Consider the following 20,650-nt stretch of genomic DNA (forward strand, 5'->3'; position numbering starts at 1 on the left):
CTGCCCTCAGTGAGGAGGCTATTGACCTCCTGAGAACAATCTCTGTGGGTCAGTCTGCCATTGCGAATGCCAAGTCCAGCAGACCAATGCGTTCCTAGAGGGGTTTCGCAGTGCAATGACTGGCCTATAGAGAACCTTTCAGGCTCTGGCCCCCACACTGACGGCAGCCAGTCAACCTTTGTCTTCCGTCCCCCCTCCACCTTCCTCTTCTCAGTCCAAAACCCCCTTTTCCAACACCCACCCAAGGCACACAGACAGAATCACATGCATCCCCTTCAACAGACAAGGTGAGCGCAAACACAAACACCACAAGACACACTGACATGCACACAACACAAACCATATCCACCCGCAGACACAGCAACAGTCATAACTTGACCTGACCCTCCCAACCCAGCATCACACGCACACAACATATGGCACACCTACAGACACCACATCAACAGTGTGAGAAACTAGGGCTGATTGCAGAGGCCCCATAACTTTTTGCCCCCATTTTCCACTTTATGCTGGTGTTTTCCTGACTCTGATGGTGCCCTGGGTACTGCTAACCAGTCCCAGGGCCTGTGCTCTGTGTAAAATGGATATGCAAATTAGGCTAATTATAATTGGCTAAGTTAACCTACCTATAAGTCCCTAGTATATGGTAGGGCATGTAGGTTTAGGGACCACAGCATAGGTGGTGCACACCTAGGTGCATTGCTGAGGTGCCCAGTGTCATTTTAAAAGCAAGCCTGCCTTGCTGGCTGCTTTTAAATTAAAGTTATATGCAAATTCGACTTTGGAATTAAAGGTACTTCCAAAGTCTTAAACTACCTTATTTTTACATATGTCACCCCTAAGGTGTGCCCTATGTGCCCCTAGGGCTGGGTGCCATGTAACTATAAGCAGGGACTTTATAAAAATAGATTTATAAGCCCTGGTGAGGTAAAAACAGCCAAATTAGTTTTTCCCTCATTGAAGTAAATGGCCTTCATAGGCTAGAATGGGCAGACTTTATTTTAAATTTTAAAGTCTCCTTAAATGTTACATACCAAGAATTTGGTATCAAATTGATTGTTATAATAAATCCCACAACTTCCAGTTGTTGGATTTAATATAACCAGTTCAGGTAAAAAGTTTAGACTTTACCTAAAAAGTTGCCAATTTCAGCTCTGCATTGTTTTTGCTGCTGTGCTCTGATTGGCCAGCCTGCAGCAGCTTCTGCCAGGCTGCTTTAATGAGGTGTGAAGTGGCCTGGCTTCACACAAAGGAATGTGCTTGGGGGAGAGAATCTCCCCTCAGCAGATGGTGAGGCAGGAAGGGGGAGGGCTGCCAAACTGGTCTTCAAAGGCAGAGAAGGACATTTGCAGCACCCAGCAACACCCCCACATCTTGCAACCCCAGACAGCTAGGTGCCCCCTTGATTAGATTAGGAGAGGGGTGTGTTTATGATTTTTAGCCACACCAGTAGGTGGGCTCAGCCAGATGTAACCTCCAAAAATCAGATTCAGCCATGTTGGATTTTTAGAGACTGTTGCCTTTTGGGATGGATTTTTGCCACACTTCCCAGGAAGTGGTCATCACAGGGGGACGAACCTGTCCCTGATTGGAGAACCAGGGCCCCCCTGCTTTTCACCCAGGAGCAAGGATAAAACTGGCAGACCTGCACCCACGCCTCAGATCCCCTCCAGAATTCAACAAGAAAGGAGCTAAAGAAGAAGAAGGACTGCCCTGCTGGACCCCTGGCCTGCACCTGGAACCTGCACTCAGAAGGACTGCACCAGCTGCACACTTGGGCTTCACCACAAGAAGGACTTTGCCTGGCTTCAACTGGTTCAAGGAGGGACTCCCTGTTTGCTACAGGTGAAAAATTGCTAAACCAGAGTCCCCTGCACCAACTCCTGAAGAAAGCGACCAGCTGACCACTGTCCAGTGGCCAAAAAGGAGTTTGCGCCAGGTGCATTCTGGGAGTTGAAGTCCGCACTTCCCAAGGACCATCACAGAACTTCTGGACCCTTGGGGTGAGCTGTGGACCCCAAAAGAACCTTGAAAGAACATCTGGGTGAAGCCCCAGAAGTTTGGAAAAGATTGGAGAATTTTTGAAAAAAAGCTCCATAAAGTGACCGACCCGACGCGGAAATTCTATCCGGCTTGCCTCAACCGCGACCTGGCCTGACTTCGTGGTTCGTCCCGGTAAAGAAAAACATCCAAAAAAGAGACTAAGTCCGAACGTAAAAAGTTGACCGGGACCTTCCAGCCATCGTATCCGAGAAGGGCTAAACGGACGTCGGATCAAGATCCAGGTTTACCCCGGTCGAAGGATTTTCATCTCGAAAAAACGACTAAGTCCGAAGGTAAAAATCACCACCGAGGAAACCGACTTCGCGTATCCGGACAAGGGCTCCAGGAGGTCGGATCCAACTGGCAGGTTCGTCCCGGGGAAGAAAAACATCAAAAAAGAGACTAAGTCAGAAGGTAACTTTTTAACCGAGGCCTCCCGCGACTTGTAGCCGAGAAGGGCTCCATCGTGGTCGGCCTGAAAGTTTGACTTTGCCCCGGTCCTGGTGCAACCAGATGACCCGATTGGCGCTTTTTGTTTCTAAGCGCTAGAAAATAATAATACTTTAAAAATTCATATCTCCGGTTCCCCTGAACCGATTTTAATCGTTTTTGTGTCATTTTAAAGATAAAAATATAAGCTATTTTTATAAATTGGTTTTGGATTTTTAAACTGTTTCCTGTGTTTTATTTAATTACTGTTTTGTGATATTTGAATGCTTTACACTTTGTCTCCTAAGTTAAGCCTTGACGCTCGATGCCAAGCTACCAAGGGTAGAGCTGGGATTAATTTACTGAGACCTAACTGTACTTATGTGGAGGTTTGTGGCTTGTTGCTAGGTGTAGGTACCTACCTGCCCTACCAATAACCCATTTTCCAACAAACAGTCACTGATACAGCCACCACACCCATCCTACCCACAGACACCACTCCGCAGACCCTCAGACATCTACCCCACTCACCACAGTTGCAGACACCACAACTACAGACACACCCATATGCAGCACATCCACCATACCTTCAGTCACCATCCCAACAGATAGAGCATTCCGCTGCACTGCCCCACCTCAGCCCAAAACACATAAATGCCCTCACTCACCCACCCAATGGACACTCACCACACACAAGCTCACCTGCCACAAACACACACCCAACACATTCACACCTACACATCACACAACCACTTCCTTAACCGCCAAACCCAACACGCTTCAGATGACTGTCCCAGTGTGTCTAAGAAAGTGTTACACTGTGAACTTGACCTTACCCCTGTTTTCACCCCATGCTACCCCCAAAAGGACAGTTTCCCTCCCAAACGACATATCTACCACCTACAAAGCCTGCCGTGCCCCCCTGCAAGCACCCATGCCCCTCCCCTACCAAAAAGAAGCCCACCCCTCCCAAGAAGGCACCCCCCAAGCCCAAACCTAAACCCCACTCCCAAGCCCAAACCCCAATCCCCCTACCCAACCTTCCCAGATCATCCCTGAGGTGACTGCCTGCCCCCTTGATGGCCCTACCTGTGTAGGTTACATGGCAGTCAGGAGCTAAGTAGGGGCCCAACACTGTGGCTTTTGGCCCAAAAATGTTGGTCTGGCCTATGACAATTGACTTTAGTTTCTGAACATTATTTTATAATAAAGCCAACCAGTTGTTGCTTTGGATACACCTTTGTCTTGTATTTCCTTCCCTAGCTTTCTGTTGTTCCTGAGTGACATTGATTCTCTGCCTGTAGGTGTATGTGTTTGAGCAGCTTGCTGTTCCATGTAGTGATTTTTGCAGTATGTGAGTTTGTGTGCAGTGCTGTTGTTGTGTAGCCATTTTAGTTATAGTTTCATGCACGTAATTTTAGCAAACTAGGCCTGCCGCTGTACACTTTAACCTAGACATATTTTATTCAGCGTTGTTTATTATTTTAATAATACCCACATTTGCGGTCTTGTTTTATTTTCTCTATCTAGCTGTTCTTTGCCTAGGCCAGCACTGCGTTCTTCAACAAAGACATTTCTTTCACTCTGTGCTTTTCTTAAGGCTGCAGTAAGATAGGTTACCTGCAAACGTGGTAATGCTTTGTCTCTAGTGTTCATAGAAACATACACACTGTTACGTAGGGATCCTTTCTTCGAACATCTGTTTTTTTTATAAAAACACTACTTTAACCAATGTTCGTTAGAGGGAGATTCCAGCCAGATGACCACGACTGTATGCTGATTGCTGAGTGCTTCCTTGCAGCTGCTTAAGTAGACTACAGGCCTCTTGCTCAGGTATGAGGCATGATGTCTTCCCAGGGAAACCTGAAGGGCAGAATTAGAGTTTTACATGCTGTGCTCTAACATAGCCTAGGTAGGAGCTATTTTAACGATCCTACCAACATGATCGCATTATTTTTGCATTTCACTCTCCATGTCATAATCTTACTTCTGTCATTCTTCATCGTCCTAGTTATTGCAGTACATGCTTTATTATCTAAGATGCAGTTGCTTCAATAAAACCTTATTGAAATATATTCTGCCTCTGATTGTCCTTGTATATGTGAGACTAATGTAACTGAGAGAAACTGATGAGAACTGAGTGACCACGATTTCCCTGAGGAGTCAATTGTGTGATGCGCCTGGCTGCCCAATCATCCCTGCTCTTGGGTGGAGATGAGGCACTGCTAGTTAGCCAGAGCAAAACCCAGATTAGGCAGACAGGTTTCACCAGTAGTGGGTTCAGACTCAGTCCCCCACAGTGCAGGTGATTCTGCCACTCAAATCCAGTAGTCTCATTAGGATAATGAGAGCCTATGCACAGTGTTGTTCCCCAAGGTAATGCTTTGTGCTGTGTGTTAGGTATGTGTATGTAGATTCAATGCTCATGTCATGGCATTGTATTGTATTTATTGTGGGATGTGTTTCTTTTTGTATTGTGCGATGTGGGCATGTTTGGTGTGGGACTTGTCCCCATGATATAGCTATTGTACGTGTGTTCTTGAGTTTTGTCAGTGCAGATATGGAGTGTGTTGAGTTGAGCTAGTTTGCTTTGCATTTGGGTGTGCAGCTGTCAATTTAGGCATGTGTCCCTCACCGCTGGCTGGTGTAGGGGTATGTCCCATGGGGTGTAAGTTGTGTATGCTTTGGTGACTTGCCCTTCCCCATTGAATGACTGTGCATGACAATTGGTATTGGTATTGTTTGCCCATGCAATCCAATTGGGGCCAATTCCGGTTCACATGTTGTTTGTGGCCCTGTTCAACGTGATGTGTGTCCCAGTGCAGCCTTCTTCCATGTATAGTCCTAATTCTCCCATCCCAGCTGTGTGCTGTACAGGTATTGTTGTTGTGGTGCACTTTGTGTCTTTTGTCTATTTGTATATTTTGTTTATTTGTATCTGTTTGTATTGTACAGGGCATTGTGCTATGTGTGTCTGTGATGTGTGTGTCGATTGTAGGGTTGTTTGATGGTGATTTTGTGTGTGTGCCATGGCACATGGATATAAATGTGTGTTGTATGTGTGGCCAGGCCCTGGTCAATGTTGGGTTTGTAATCTTTAATGTATTTGTATATGTGCAGTAGTTGTGTTGTTGTTGCTGTGTGTGTGTGTGTGTGTGTGTCAATGTTGTGTGGCCTTCCGTGTCCCTGAGCCTGTGCTGTGTAGCCATGTGTAAATGTGTAGTATTGCCATACAGTGTGTGTATGCTGGCTGAAGTGTGCATGTCTGTGAATGTCCGGGTGTCCATGTTGCAGTATGTGAGAGTGTGTGTGGTTTCTCCCCTCCCCCATTATGTGTTACAAGATTTTTTGAAATATCAATAATGCAGATAGGTGCGTGTACTCACGGTGTGTACTTACGGTGTACTTACATGTGTCCATGTCGGCACTGATGTGTTTGTCTTTTGTCGAGCAGGAGCACTTGCTTGACGTTTAAGAATGGTTCCATGGCAGCTCCGGGCATGTATGGCTACCTGCAGGTGAGTGCCTTCCTTTATACTGTCTGTTTCAGCCTCCTGATACGTAGTGGTAGGACAGTCACATTGGCGGTGTGCAACCTCCTAATAGGTCTGGCAGAAAGAAGGCCTCACCGTCCTGTTTGTGCTTCCAGGAGACCCAGCGGTCTGTGCTGCCTGGCAGTGGTGGCTGGCCGCTGGCGGTCTTCTATTTGCTTGACTGCCAAACTCATAATACAGCGGTCCGCTCTGCCAGCCTGTTGGAGGTCGGACCGCCAACATGGTGGTCCTCAGTCCGACAAACTCGTTATCAGCCCTTTTGTCCCCATTGGATGACTCTTCATAAAAGTTTATCCACCTCAACTCAGCTTTGGGGTGATCTGTCAAGCAGGGAGTGAAAAAAAAACAGGCGTCCCAAAATTTAAAATCTCCATGCTTTTTCCATAGACTTCTTTAAGATAGGTTTTAGCAAAAACTGCTAAACAAAATTACACCAAATTCGGCAGGAAGCTAGATCTTGGTCTGCAGATTGTGCTTTTTATGATTTAGTGTAAATCTGTTCAGTAGGTTTTGAGAAATTAGGAGTAAACAATAATTGTATATTTTGACATTTGGGCTCATGAGAATCTTGCAAGCATCCTGCGAGAGAACAAAATTGAAAAAATTGAGCCCTGTGATTGGTTAAGAGGCTCATTTTTTCCTATGAGCCTTCATGCTCTTGTGGGAGCAACAGGGTATTTTGAATCCTGCGAGAGCGAGCACTCATATTAGTTTGCTGTTGCAATGTTAAAAATAAAATGGCAGCCCTTACTGTTTACTGTGAAAAAAGAGAGGTGTTGAGAAATGAAATGAAAAAGCTGTATAAGTGGGCAGCAGAAGGAAATGCTATACACCTAGATTTAGAGAGGAGGTGTCTAAGGGATAACTACTATGAAGATTATAAACATATAGGGGGTCATTCTGACCCTGGCGGCCGGTGGCCGCCAGGGCCACCGACCACGGGAGCACCGCCAACAGGCTGGCGGTGCTCCCACGAGCATTCTGACCGCGGCGGTTCAGCCGCGGTCAGAAGCGGCAAGTCGGCGGGCTCCCACCGACTTACCGCTGCTCGGGGGAATCCTTCATGGCGGCAGAGCGCGCTCCGCCGCCATGAGGATTCTGACCCCCCCTACCGCCATCCTGTTCATGGCGGGAAAGCCGCCATGAACAGGATGGCGGTAGGGGGGGTCGCGGGGCCCCTGGGGGCCCCTGCCGTGCCCATGCCAATGGCATGGGCACGGCAGGGGCCCCCGTAAGAGGACCCCGCAAAGTATTTCAGTGTCTGCCTTGCAGACACTGAAATACGCGACGGGTGCCACTGCACCCGTCGCACCTTCCCACTCCGCCGGCTCGATTACGAGCCGGCATCCTCGTGGGAAGGGAGTTTTTCCCTGGGCTGGCGGGCGGTCTTTTGGAGACCGCCTGCCAGCCCAGGGAAAAACTCATAATACCCTCCGCGGTCTTCTGACCGCGGAGCGGTATAATGGGGGCGGAATTCTGGCGGGCGGCCTCCGCCGCCCGCCAGAATCAGAATCACCCCCATATTGTTTTGAACTAATTTTTATGCTCTTGCTGGACTTTTGCAGAATCGTCAATAGCAAAAAATGAGTATGCGATTTCTTAATACTCCCTATTAGTAGAAATGCATATTGTGGTCCTTTTTATTGAGAGGAATTGTGTACGAGATAAGCACTGTGATGAGTAAAAGGTTATTTTTTACAAAAAATGTTACGATCTTACAAGACTCTCTCAGGATCCTTAAAAATAGGAAACAATAGGTCATTTTTTAATACATTCTTGTATAAAGGTGTCTTACTGGAGATGGTGTTTATCAGAGTCTATTATTTATACCCATTTGCTCGGGAAGAGTTGTGAGAGTTAAGCCTGTTTCCACATCCTACAATGCACAATCATCAAAAAAGAGAGGGGTCTCAGTGGATAGGCCAGTCCAACCACACACCCTACTGCACACACCTGTCATCTTAGAGAGGTCTCAAAGGAGAGGCCAGTCCCTCACAATACACCCTACTGTGCACACCTGTCGTGAGAGAGAAGTCTCAGTGGAGAGACCAGTCTCTCTCCACACACACTATCATGCAAACCTCTCATCTGAGAGACAGATCTGATAGGTGAGACCTGTCTATCTACACACCCTAATATTAACACCTGTCATCTGAGAGATCTGACAGGAAAGGGCAGTCTGTCTCCACTCACTACTACCCACACTGGTCATCTGAGAGAGAGGTCTCAGTGGAGAGGCCAGTCTCTTTCTACACACCCTACTATGCACATCCTTCATCTGAGAGAGAGGTCTGAGAAAAGAGGCCAGTCCATGTACATAACCTAATACACACATCATTCATCAGAGAGATATGTCTGAAAAAAAGGGCAGTCGATCTCCACTCACTACTGTGTAAATCTGTCATCTGAGAGAGAGATCTGAAAGGAGAGGTCAGTGCATGCACACACCTTACTATGATAACCTGTCATCTGAGGGAGAGGTCTTACAGGAAAGACAAGTCTGTTCACACAACCTACAACACACATCCCTCATCTGAGCTAGAGGTCTGACAGGAGAGGGCAGTCACTTGCCACAATCTATTATGCACACCTGTCTTCTGAGAGACAGGTATGCTATTTAAGTATTAGTGTGCATTAAAATACTAGAAATGCACTGAAAAAAACAAAGGTTGCAGTAACGTTATAGTTAGCTGTGATAAAAAGATCTGTTTTTGTAACAAAAAAAACTGGCACGGCAAGGGTGCAAGTTATAGTTAGCGTTACTAAATATAACTGTTTTTTTAAGGTTTAAAATGTTAACGTTGTCACTGGGACATTCACTTAACTATCAAAAATACTTTAACCTTTGTTTTTTTCAGTGAATATACATATATATGCCTATTTTATACCACATGGGAATACCAGGACATAAACTACAAAATCAGAATTAAAGTTCAAATGTTTAGCAATCTGTGCCTCCTTTTGGTCAGCCTCTGGTGATTGATTTCTGACCTCTTCCCAAGTTGAGAAGACAAAATTTGTCTAAAAAACTGCTTTTGTTTGTACTCGCACTACTCTAGCTCACACTGTTCCCGCCATCCATGGTGACATTGTCTCCTTGCCCTTTCATGCTCAATTCAACAGCTGTTTTATCCTGCATTGGTAGATTCTCACTCATGTACTCATCTCTTCTAAGCTCATCATACTTTCTACTAAAGGCAAGTGTACATCCACTCTGGAAATCACTATAATCCCTTTGGAACTTCCTCTGTTTTTTTCAACTTGATTCCTTCCTTTTTCTCTCCCAATTTCTAATGTATTAATTGGAGAAAATTGTCCAAATGTTCTTTCATGTAATTGTCTTTCAAATATTCCATAATTCTTTGTATTGCCATGAGAGTACTTTCCCTGTCACACCATGCATATTTAACTAACACTTTAACATGCACATTGAGCAACTCTGTGAATTGGCTGTCCATTTATCCAAAGATTCAGAGGCAGGGTCCTCATATGTCTGGACAGTGTAAATAGACCACAAGTTATTGTTGCAAAGTAAACATACTTTTGCAGGGAGGCTGCGTCCCACCACTTGGTGATCTTACTTTTATGCAGTCGCTCCAATCTGTCATAATTCTATTTGAAAGCCTAACCAGGAGCATTTATGATCGACACTGTTCCATTCATTACTACTCCCATGAAAATTTAGATTTTCCACAGCATGGTGGGCAGCAAAATCTGGATTTTGTTAAAGACACAGAGGCTAATATTATTCATTATTCTTAATTGCCACCACTCAAAGCAGCTCCTTTAAAGAACAAAGAACGTATGGTTCCAACATAATATATCCAGAGCACTCCCAACCCTCAGCCTCCTTTTCTGAGCAGCTATGAATATAAATAACTATAAAAGTTTAGAGCCTTCTCTAAAGCAGTCTATGGAACAACGACTCATTTGAACAACAAAGTATTTGACAAATTCAGTGAAGATTAATATCACGTCTCTGAAATACCAACTCCAAGCTCCATTAGGCTTGACCTCGTGCTAAATGATAAACAGGATAAAATTAATGAAGGTAGGGTTGCTTAATGTGAGGGATAATATTAGCCTCCTTTAGTCTGTGGAAAATCTACATGTTATGACAAGACCCTGAGGTTACCATTATTGAAGTTTAAAGCTTTTCCACTAAAGAATTTGCCACACTCACAAGTGCTTTAATGTAAAATTTCCCAAAAGTCACATCTTTCAACCAATCAGTATATCACAGAATGTCCTGCAATGAACCTCCTATCATGAAAGCCTTAGAAGCAACCGCTCCTCTCACTGAATGTGCACCAAACACACTAATGTCCACACCTGATTTGCTCATTTCACTAGAATAGGCACTGTGTTAAAAGTCTATATAAAAGAAAAAGTAACTGATTCACACCACACAGTCTCACATGCATTCTTTTCTTCTCATACTCCTATACACACTTAACCACACACAAATTCTCTTTCTCCTAAAAAAAGGATCAAATATTTAACATGAATTTGTTTTTGTTGTTTTTTTTTTAATAGAAACACACATGCTCAGGTGAATAAATTCTACTTGATATATCAAGCACTTTCACATCAAAAACCCTTCGAAATTAAACCAAAAACAACAAAATTGTCAATTTCATGGATAAGTTTCTTAGGGATAAAAACTCATTTGAATCCCAACCAATAAGGAATTCCAATATTTTAGACACATCCGATACTGAATTATACCTAGAAACTGGCAGCTTTCATAATCTTACTCTCATCACTAACCTATGCTCTAATATATCCTGTCCTAAGGAAGATCTGTTGACCAGCTGATATCCTGCAGCAATTGCTGATCTACACACTTCCACTCGTCTATAAGAAAAGCCATCTTCAAACATTTCTGTCAAATAGTTTACCACCTAGACTGAAGACACCAAAATGGGATCAAAGTCTCTCTACATGCACCAGGAAACTAATTTTGCCATGCCAATCTATGTAATTGTAGCCCACCTGGAGCCCAGGATTCCTTAATAACTGACAAAGCCTGTTTTGAAAGTCCAAGCACTTCCCATACTCTCCTGAAATTCTAGATACCACTAATGTCAATTGTTCTGATATTACTAAAATGTCCCAAACATTTTCCAGTTGCAAGAGCATCACCCTGCATAACATCCAGTTGCTCAAATCTCTGAAATTCTGAGAACTTCAATCTGCCACTAAATTGCTCAACCCTGGGACATGTTCTGCCTGAGCACAAAAACCTCTTGTTATGATTCTCCTCGCATGAGTAGACTTTGTTAAATATATTTATTGTACATTTACAAGTCCAGTGTAAACGGGGCACAGGGTACAACTGTCAGGGAAACAATGGAACACCTCTACATCACACAGCCCACAGATGTGTTGGTGTTCCATTCCTTTCTAATGACATCACCACATTTCTCCCTTCTTTGAAACAAGACAAAATATATTCAGAACAACACCAAAACATCTAGACTCCATCCCTGCCTACACATGAAACTCCTATAGCCGTATAAAAACTCTACATACATCCTAATGTATACCACCCCTACCTTCCTTAAAATACAGATAAAATATTTCAAATAACATTAAAGTGAGTACAAAAACTAATTATGTGTAAAAGAATGATACAATGTCAAGGAATAGACTTTACCAAATAAACCTGAAAATTGCACTATGAAACAATGTAGTCTTGTAATTTATTTGGTGGTTTCAAATGGATTCTTGTACTTCTTCTATGAACTTCAGTGTTACCATTTTTGTCAATATACATTTTTGGTGTTTTCTTAAAATACTGAGCCTTGTTGGTATTTTGAAAATGAACACTGGGATCTAAAGATACCCTAGATGCACTCCACCAACTTTCATCAGTCAGCTTCACAGCATTCCTATGTAATTCACAAATTTGTTGAGATTCTTTAAATTTTGATAAGCATTTTCTTATTAACACAGGATCTCTTACCCTTACCCAATTTCCCACTTTCAATTTGCCACCTTCCCTACAAAATTCACCAGCCTTTATCAAACTTATATCATTAGAATTACCTTCAGCCATTTGCTAAGCTTCTTTTAAATTGCTTCCCTCATTAAATAACTTTCCCATCCAGAATGGACACAATTTAGTGGATGCAATCCTTCCGCTCATAAGTTCAAAAGGAATTCTGCTAGTGGCTACATGTGGTGTAGTGCGATAAGACCACACTAAATCTTTGATTGCTTGATCTACACACATGTTGTTCCTATATGCGACTTGAATACAATCTACTAATACTGTAATAAAACGGTCTACTTTTCCATTTCTTTGTGGATGGTACAGTGGTGTCCTGATCTGTTTGAATCCACATTTATTCATAAATTGAATCATCTCTGTAGAGATAAATTTTATCCCATTGTCAGCCAAAATTCTTCTGGAAATCCCTCTCAGATGAAAATCCTTTTCAAACAATCAATCACACTTCTGGTGGTAGGCACTCTGATAAGCTCAACTTCAACCCATCTAGACAAATGATCTATTACCACAAACAAAATACCTCATGTTAGCAGGTAAAATAGGATATGGTCCTAGAAAATCAAGACCTAATTTTTGCCAAGCTCTAGTTGATGAAGGGACAAATGATTCTACAGTGCTTTGCGTAACCAGCTCTTAATCACTCTTATTACATCTTGTGCACAATTTAACAAACTCATCAATCTCTCTGTCCATTTGGGGCCACCAATCATTTCTTATTCCCCTTTTTGTGATAGTAGAACCTAAATGACCAGTATGAGCTGTAGAAATTATTCTTTGGTGAAAACACTCTGGAGGTACCAATTTGTTTCCTCTTACTAATTTGTCTCTTCAATGGACAGCTCATCCAACACCTTTCAAAACATTTGTAATTCCATAAGATAATTTCTTCTCTTTAGGCCAACCTGATTTCCCTAAAGCCATGACTTCAAACAATGTGTTTTCATCTTTTGCAGAATCTACCCATTCTTTCTCTTCTATGCACATGTCAAAGTCTTTAATACATGCCAAAAAACACTCTTCAGTCTCAGTTTCCCAATCTTGTTCCTCATTATCTTCAATTGGTAACCTAGACAAACAATCTGCCCTACAATTCTTACCTCCAGGAATGTACTCAATTGTATAACTCCAAATGTTTGGCAGAAAGTCTTGCAATACGAGCTGTCGACCGTTTCAGTTTTTTACCTGATAAAATGTTCACTAACAGACGGTGATCAGTTTTCAAAACAAAAGGTCTGCCCCACAGATACTGTATACATTTTTCTACACTCCACACACATGCCAGAAGCTCTTTTTCTATAATAGAGTACTTCCGCTCTACTTGGCGTAATGTTCTTGAAGCAAATCCTATTGTACTTTCACGCTCACCATTACATTGCGTAGCACAGCCTCTAAACCATACTCACACGCATCGACTGTCACTATTTTTATTTTTTCCTTTTACAAATGGTTGAGATGCTGGAGCCTTGACAATGTCTTGTTTGATTTGCTCAAACATACTTCCACATTCATCAGACCACACGAATGTACACCTTCTTTTTAATAATGACTTGAAACATTCAGTGTTTTTGGCAAAGTCCTTTAAATTTTTTGCATAGAACTCACACGTACCAAGGAAAGGTAATAATTGGTCTCTAGTTTTTGGAGCAGGAGCTTCTAAAATGCTCTTTACTAGACTTGGCTTGGGCCTGATTCCTTGTTCTGAAAAAGTGTGTCCTAAATATTCTATTTCCCTGCATTTGAAAATACACTTGTCTTTTCTTAACCCCTTGACGGCCATGGACGTAATGGTTACGTCCATGGCTACGCCTCTCAGGTGCCATGGACGTAACCATTACATCCATTTACCAGCCCTCAGGGAAAGCGCTAGTGCTCCCCGCGGGGGCCGACCCTCCACCCCCCAAGTCAGGGCTGGAAGGGGAATCACTTCCCCTTCCACCCCGACCCCCTCCAGTGACGTCTGATGATGTCAGCACCCAAGAGAGTGCTGACCTCATCAGTGGTCACCTCCCATCGCTCTGGAACCATGCTTCCAGCGTGATAGCGGAAGAGAAATGCTGAGCATTTCTCTTCTGCTCGGGAGGAGTGGGCCAGCAGAGGCATGAAAGGAAAGACCTTTCCTTTCATGTCTCTGCAAGCATTTCTGCTGTCCGATCGCAATGCGATCAGGCAGCAGAAATGCCCACTAGACATCAGGGATTTTTGGTTTTTTTGGAAATGGACATTAGGGGAGCGGCCCCTTGGGCAAGGGCTGCTCCCCAGGGGGGCAAATAATTTGTATACATTATATATATATATTATATACAGTATTATTTTAATATAATTAGGCCGATCTGCCCCCAGGGGGGCAGAAAACCCCTAGACACCAGGGATCATTTTTTTTGTTATTTTCTTTTCTTTTATGTGTAGGGAGCGACCTCTTCGGCAAGGATCACTCCCTGGGGGGCCAAATAGTTTTTAGGCCATTTCTGACCCCCTGAGGGCAGATGGCCTAACATAATAAGGCCGATCTGCCCCCGAGGGGGGGCAGAAACCACTGGACACCGGGGCAATTTTTTAATATTATACTTACATATAAGGGGAGCGGCCCCTTGGGCAAGGGCCGCTCCCCAGGGCGGCAAATAATTTTTAGGCCATTGGGAAGATCGGCCTAATATAATTAGGCGAAAACCCTTAGAAACCAGGGATCGTTATTTTTTTTTTCTTTTGTGTGTAGGGAGCGACCCCTTCGGCAAGGGTTACTCCCTTGGGGGCCAAATTGTTTTAAGGCCATTCCCCCCCCCCGGGGGGCAGATCAGCCTAAAATCGTCCCACTTGGAATCGTGAGGGCTGCACTTTTTTGACTTTGGGACACTGCCATGTAGAAAAATCCACAAGACCCAGACCCATCTTAAAACGAAACATCTGGTTCATTCCAGGGTGGTGTGCTTCACATGCACCCGCACCATTTTCTTACCCACAATGCCCTGCAAGCATCTAACTTTGATGGAAATCACACATTTTTCCCACATTTTTGTCATAGAACCTTCCGGAATCTGCAGGAATCCACAAAATTCCTACCACCTAACATTATCTCATCTATACCGATAAAAATTCTGCTGCACTTGTCAGCCTAAAAATGTTTTTTTTCAAACTGCCCTTTTGGACCCGCTTTGGTTCTCCCTCAATTTCGACATGTTTTTGGCTCTTCCCTGTCACAGACACTTGGCCCACCTACACAAGTGAGGTATCATTTTTACTGTGAGACTGAGTGGAACATTGGGTGGTATGAAATTTGTCCGGGTGCGGTGATCCCACACAAATGTGGGAAAAATTAGATTTTTTTTAGCTAAATTTGAGGTTTGCTGAGGATTCTGAGTAATAAGACACTGGGGGATCCACACAAGCCACACCTCCCAGGACTCCCTCAGGTGTCTAGTTTTCAGAAATGTCTGGCTTTGGTAGGTTTCCCTAGATGGCTGCTGAGCCCACGACCAAAAACGCAGGTCCCTCCCCAGCAAAAACAGGCAGTTTTGTATTTGATAATTTTGATGTGTCCAGATAGTGTTTTGGGGCATTTCCTGTCACAGCTGCTAGGCCTACCCACACAAGTGAGGTACCATTTTTATTGGGAGACTTGGGGGAATGTTGGGTAGAAGGAAATTTGTGTCTCCTCTCAGATGCCAGTACTTTCTGTCACCGAAATGAGAGGAAAAAGTGTTTTTTTCTGGCCACATTTTGAGGTTTGCAAAGGATTCTGGATAACAGAACCTGGTGAGAGCCCCATAAGTCACCCGATCTTGGATTTCCCTAGGTGTCTAGTTTGCAAAAATGCACAGGTTTGCTAGGTTTCCCTGAGTGCCGGCTGAGCTAGAGGCCAAAATCCACAGTTAGGCACTTTGTAAAAAACAGCTCTGTTTTCTTTGGGAAAATGTCATGCGTCCACGTTGTGTTTTGGGGCATTTCCTGTTGCGGGTGCTAGGCCTACCCACACAAGTGAGGTACCATTTTTATCGGGAGGCTTGGGGGTATACTGGGTGGAAGGAAATTTTTCTCCTCTCAGATTCCAGAACTTTCTATCACTGAAATGAGAGGAAAAAGTATTTTTTTGGCCAAATGTTGAGGTTTGCAAAGGAGTCTGGGTAACAGAACCTGGTCAGAGCCCCACAAGTTACCCCACCCCTAGGTGTCTAGCTTTCAAGAATGCATATGTTTGGTAGGTTTTCTTAGGTGTCGGCTTAGCTGGAGGCCAAAATCTACAGCTTGGCACTTTGCAAAAACCATGTCAGATTTCAATTTAAAAATGTGATGTGTCCATGTTGCGTTTCCTGTCGCGAGCATTTGGCCTAACCACGCAAGTGAGGTATCATTTTTATGAGGAGACTTGGGGGAGAATAGCAAAACAAGTTTTATTGCCCCTTGTCTTTCTCTACATTTTTTCCTTCCAAATGTAAGACAGTGTGTAAAAAAGATGTCTATTTGATAAATGCCCTGTAATTCACATGCTAGTAAGGGCATCCTGGAATTCAGAGACGTGCAAATACCCACTGCTCCTCATCACCTTATCTTGTGCCCATTTTGGAAATACAAAGGTTTTCCTGATACCTATTTTTCACTTTTTATATTTCAGCAAATGAATTGCTTTATACCCGGTATAGAATGAAAACCCATTGCAAGGTGCAGCTCATTTATTGGCTCTGGGTACCTAGGGTTCTTGATGAATCTACAAGTGCTATATATACCCGCAACCAGAAGAGTCCAGCAGACATAACAGTACATTGCTCTCAAAAATCTGACATTGCAGGAAAAAGTTATAGAGTAAAATATGGAGAAAAATGGCTGTTTTTTTACCTCAATTTCAATATTTATTTATTTCAGCAGTTTTTTTCAGTAGAAAACACTAGCAGGATCTGCACAAGTTACCTCTTGCTGAATTCAGAATGTTGTCTACTTCATTGGTTTCATAACCATTTCTGTCACTAAGTGACAAAAAAATCAGAAAAAAGGGGTATGTCCCAGTAAAATGCCAAAATTGTGTTGAAAATGGGGTTTTCTGATTCAAGTCTGCCTGTTCCTGAAAGCTAGGAAGATGGTGATTTCAGCACTGCAAACCCTTTGTTAATGCCATTTTCAGGGGAAAAACCACAGGCCTTCTTCTGCAGCCTTTTTTCAAATTGTTTCGAAAAAAAAAAACTGTTTCCTGTATTTTGGCTAATTTCTTGGTCTCCTTCAGGGGAAACCACAAAGTCTTGGTACCTCTAGAATCCTTTGGATGTTTGAAAACAAGGATGCAAATTTGGCCTAGGTAGCTTATGTGAACAAAAAGTTATGAGGGCCTAAGCGCGAACTGCCCCAAATAGCCAAAAAACTGCTTGGCACATGAGGGGGAAAAGGCCTGGCAGTGAAGGGGTTAATATAACTCCTCTCTTCTCTGAAGTGCTTAAGACATCACCCAAAATGTTACCATGTTCCACTTCATTATCCAAGAAAACCAGAATGTCATCTTGAAACACTGACATGAGGGTAATCCTGAAACATGTCTGACATAAACCTTTGAAAAACGACAGCCGCTGATGCCAGACCAAAAGGATTCCTACAAAACTGAAACGTTACATCAGGATTGACAAAGGCAGTTGAGGAGGAGGATGGAAGGAGTCAGGGCGGGACTACCTCAACAGCTAGAAGGAGAAAGTTATCGACTTCAAGAGAAACCATAATGATGGTGAAGGCTCTGAGGCCTACTACTCACTTAGCTATGTGAACTGGAGATAGGTGCAGTGATTTGGGAAATGCTGCTGAGTCTGTTTTTGTTGCATTGCTGGCTCAAAATGAAATGCCTCTTATGTTCTTGCTCTGCCTCGGAGTCTCCTTGGTACACTCCTGTCTCCTCAAGGAGCTTACCTTGCTTCTTTCTATCCTTCTCATTTACACTATGATACAGCTACTGTTGTTTTTTCAATAAGCAGGCCTTCTCTTAGTCCTGCCCTGCATGACCAACACTAGGTGAAAGCTCAAGACCTAAGCTTACCCAACAGACAGGTTCAGACAGGTACCCAGGAGTGACAGACATTCCTAGAAGAATGGAGAAGCACCGCCGAATTTGGCAATACAAAATAATTTTTCTGTTAGCAATCATAATTTTTAGAACAGGGTGCGTTAACGCCAATCCTCCATAGTTTGTATTTTTCAAACCTAGAAGACATAACATTTATATAAATACTATCCTGGGTCTCTCTAGGGCAGAAGGACGGTTTGCAATGCATTTAACTGAAATCTACCATACTTATCCTTTCATAGTTTCCTTGCACATCAGATTGATGATGGTGTGCTGTTCAACGCCGTAATGAATATTGTCATAGTTTGTTTTGTGAAGTGTTTGTCTTTGTCACACCTTTCCCTAAATCCCCTTCCCTATCCATTCTCTGAGCCCCTAACCTTCTTCCCTTGGGCTGTGTAATTTCTTGAGGTGTGAATTCATTTTACACCAGAAATGAATCACACACTTGCTGGGGCGGATTTAGTGAAAGCAACACTAACTCACTGCATAACCTTATATTATGCAAGTAATATTCCTCACCAGCCCCAACAACGTCATCATTCATGCCTTGTGTGTGTGTTAAGTAAACCCTTAACCTAGTCTAACCACTGTTGGGTATGAACCCACTTCTCCTGACTCCCATGATTTCATTTCCTAAGTTTAGTTTTATAGCTCCCCACCAATGCTCAGAAGAAACTGATTTTGCTAGTTTTTATTATCATATCCGGTATTCTTTGCTGTGTGTCTAATGCTATCATTGTGGTATTCTGGTCTCTCTGTTTCCCTAAAATTGTGATAATATATATGATGCAATAACTCTCTGTTCTCTTTCAATCTAGTTGACAGTGATGGATAACACTTTGATTAATCCTGGAGTTGGAGTTTGCATTAGTGGGAGTGGCACCTTCTGTTTTCCCTGTTAGCGTGCTAGCTTGATATTACTACTAGCTACCACCCTCTTAAGTGACACCTTAGGAAAAATCCTGCAGTAACAAGACTACCTTGCTTCATCTATTCAGGTAAGAGAAGAACTATGGATTGAATGAGTGAGTTAGTAATTAACTCCTACTGAAGAAAATGTTGTCTGTGTGTACAAGGTTTTTGTCGGCAAAAAGTCAATGGCAGTCATCTCCTGGTGGTCAATAAATAGGTGAAGAGGGCACACGCCATTTTAGTAGATATAAAAAACAGGTTGCACTAAAAGACAGCAGTGCAAACTAAAACACCAAAATAAAGATTTGCGGTATAAATGAAGTAAAACAAAATCCCCTTCAATTATTTACAGATAGAAAACCCTACCTTTCCACCCACAACAGGCCCACCCCTCTCTCCGAACAAATAACCATGTCCCCAAAAAGTCTAATGAAAAGTCCAAAGTCCATCCCAACTTCTTCCCCACCCTATCCACCTACAACAAGTCCCTCCCACCAAACCAGACACATTTTAAAAAAGGGCTCAGATAATGGCACTGTCACATTGGGTCAGGAACTGTTCCAGGCTCTGCTCAATCCAAGCCGGCTCTCCCTGCAGTTCACCCCTGAAAAATGCTGTGGAAGAATACCCTGTTAGAATAGGGGGGGCAGCAGGAGGTGCAGTCAGGAACCATGACTGCTGGCAGTGGTGCTGGCGATGTACTTGCCAGGAGACAGTGGGCTGGTGTGCTGCTGTGCTGGGTCCTGGGTCCGAAGCAGCTGTTTCAGCCGCTTCCTCTTCCAGGACCACCAGCCACCGATATTCGGCCTGAATGTTCCCCAGCCTCTGCAGACTAGAGCTATCTCCTGCCTGGTTAGTGGAGGTTGTTGATCAGGAGTAGCTATATCAATAATAAAAAAGACAAACTGTAAACAATGCTCTGAACAAATACTTAAAAAGCAGGTATTGAGTGACACATCTGCAGTACATTGCTGGTCCCCTAGGGACATTGGAATTTGATGTGATTATGATTAGGAGAGTCACAAGGCAATTTTTTATTTGCTTTCCCACACATGCCTCACATAAAAAGAACAGACTCTCTTGTAGAAAAGAATTAGGCAGAATAACACCAGATTAAAAAAATAGGGATTTTCTTTTTTTTCTTTTAAAGGCTTTTCTAAAAAAAATAATTACCTCTCATTTATGAGTAAGTCATTATGCATTATGGAGTACAAGTTGTGCCAAATATTTGTAGGCACGCTAGCCAGCGCTTCAAGTACTTTGCTGACTGTCTGTAGCTGATAATTATCTATCTTTAACTACAATGGCCCTGATCTTCCCCAAATGCCTTTCACTTAGTTTCTACCCTGACTCCAACGAGGCAGGTGAAAAAAATAAGATATATTACATATGTCATGCATAAAATGCAGATATATTTATCCTGTCTGCTGTAAGTAGACACTGAGGAAAACAATGCACTGCACTACAGGGAAGGAAATGGGCTATATTGATTTTATTTGCTATGTTCGTCACAGAGTCTTTCTTACACCAAACTTGAAATTAAATTGGGCACTTACTAGTCCCACTTTGCTCATTGGCCTCGCCCACCACTACAAGTTCTTTCCAACAACTTCATTTGCCGAGCAGTGAGGAAATGAAAGTTGACTTACTCTACTGCAGAAT

Source organism: Pleurodeles waltl, chromosome 4_1, assembly GCF_031143425.1.
Source record: "Pleurodeles waltl isolate 20211129_DDA chromosome 4_1, aPleWal1.hap1.20221129, whole genome shotgun sequence".
NCBI classification, from domain to species: Eukaryota; Metazoa; Chordata; class Amphibia; order Caudata; family Salamandridae; genus Pleurodeles; species Pleurodeles waltl.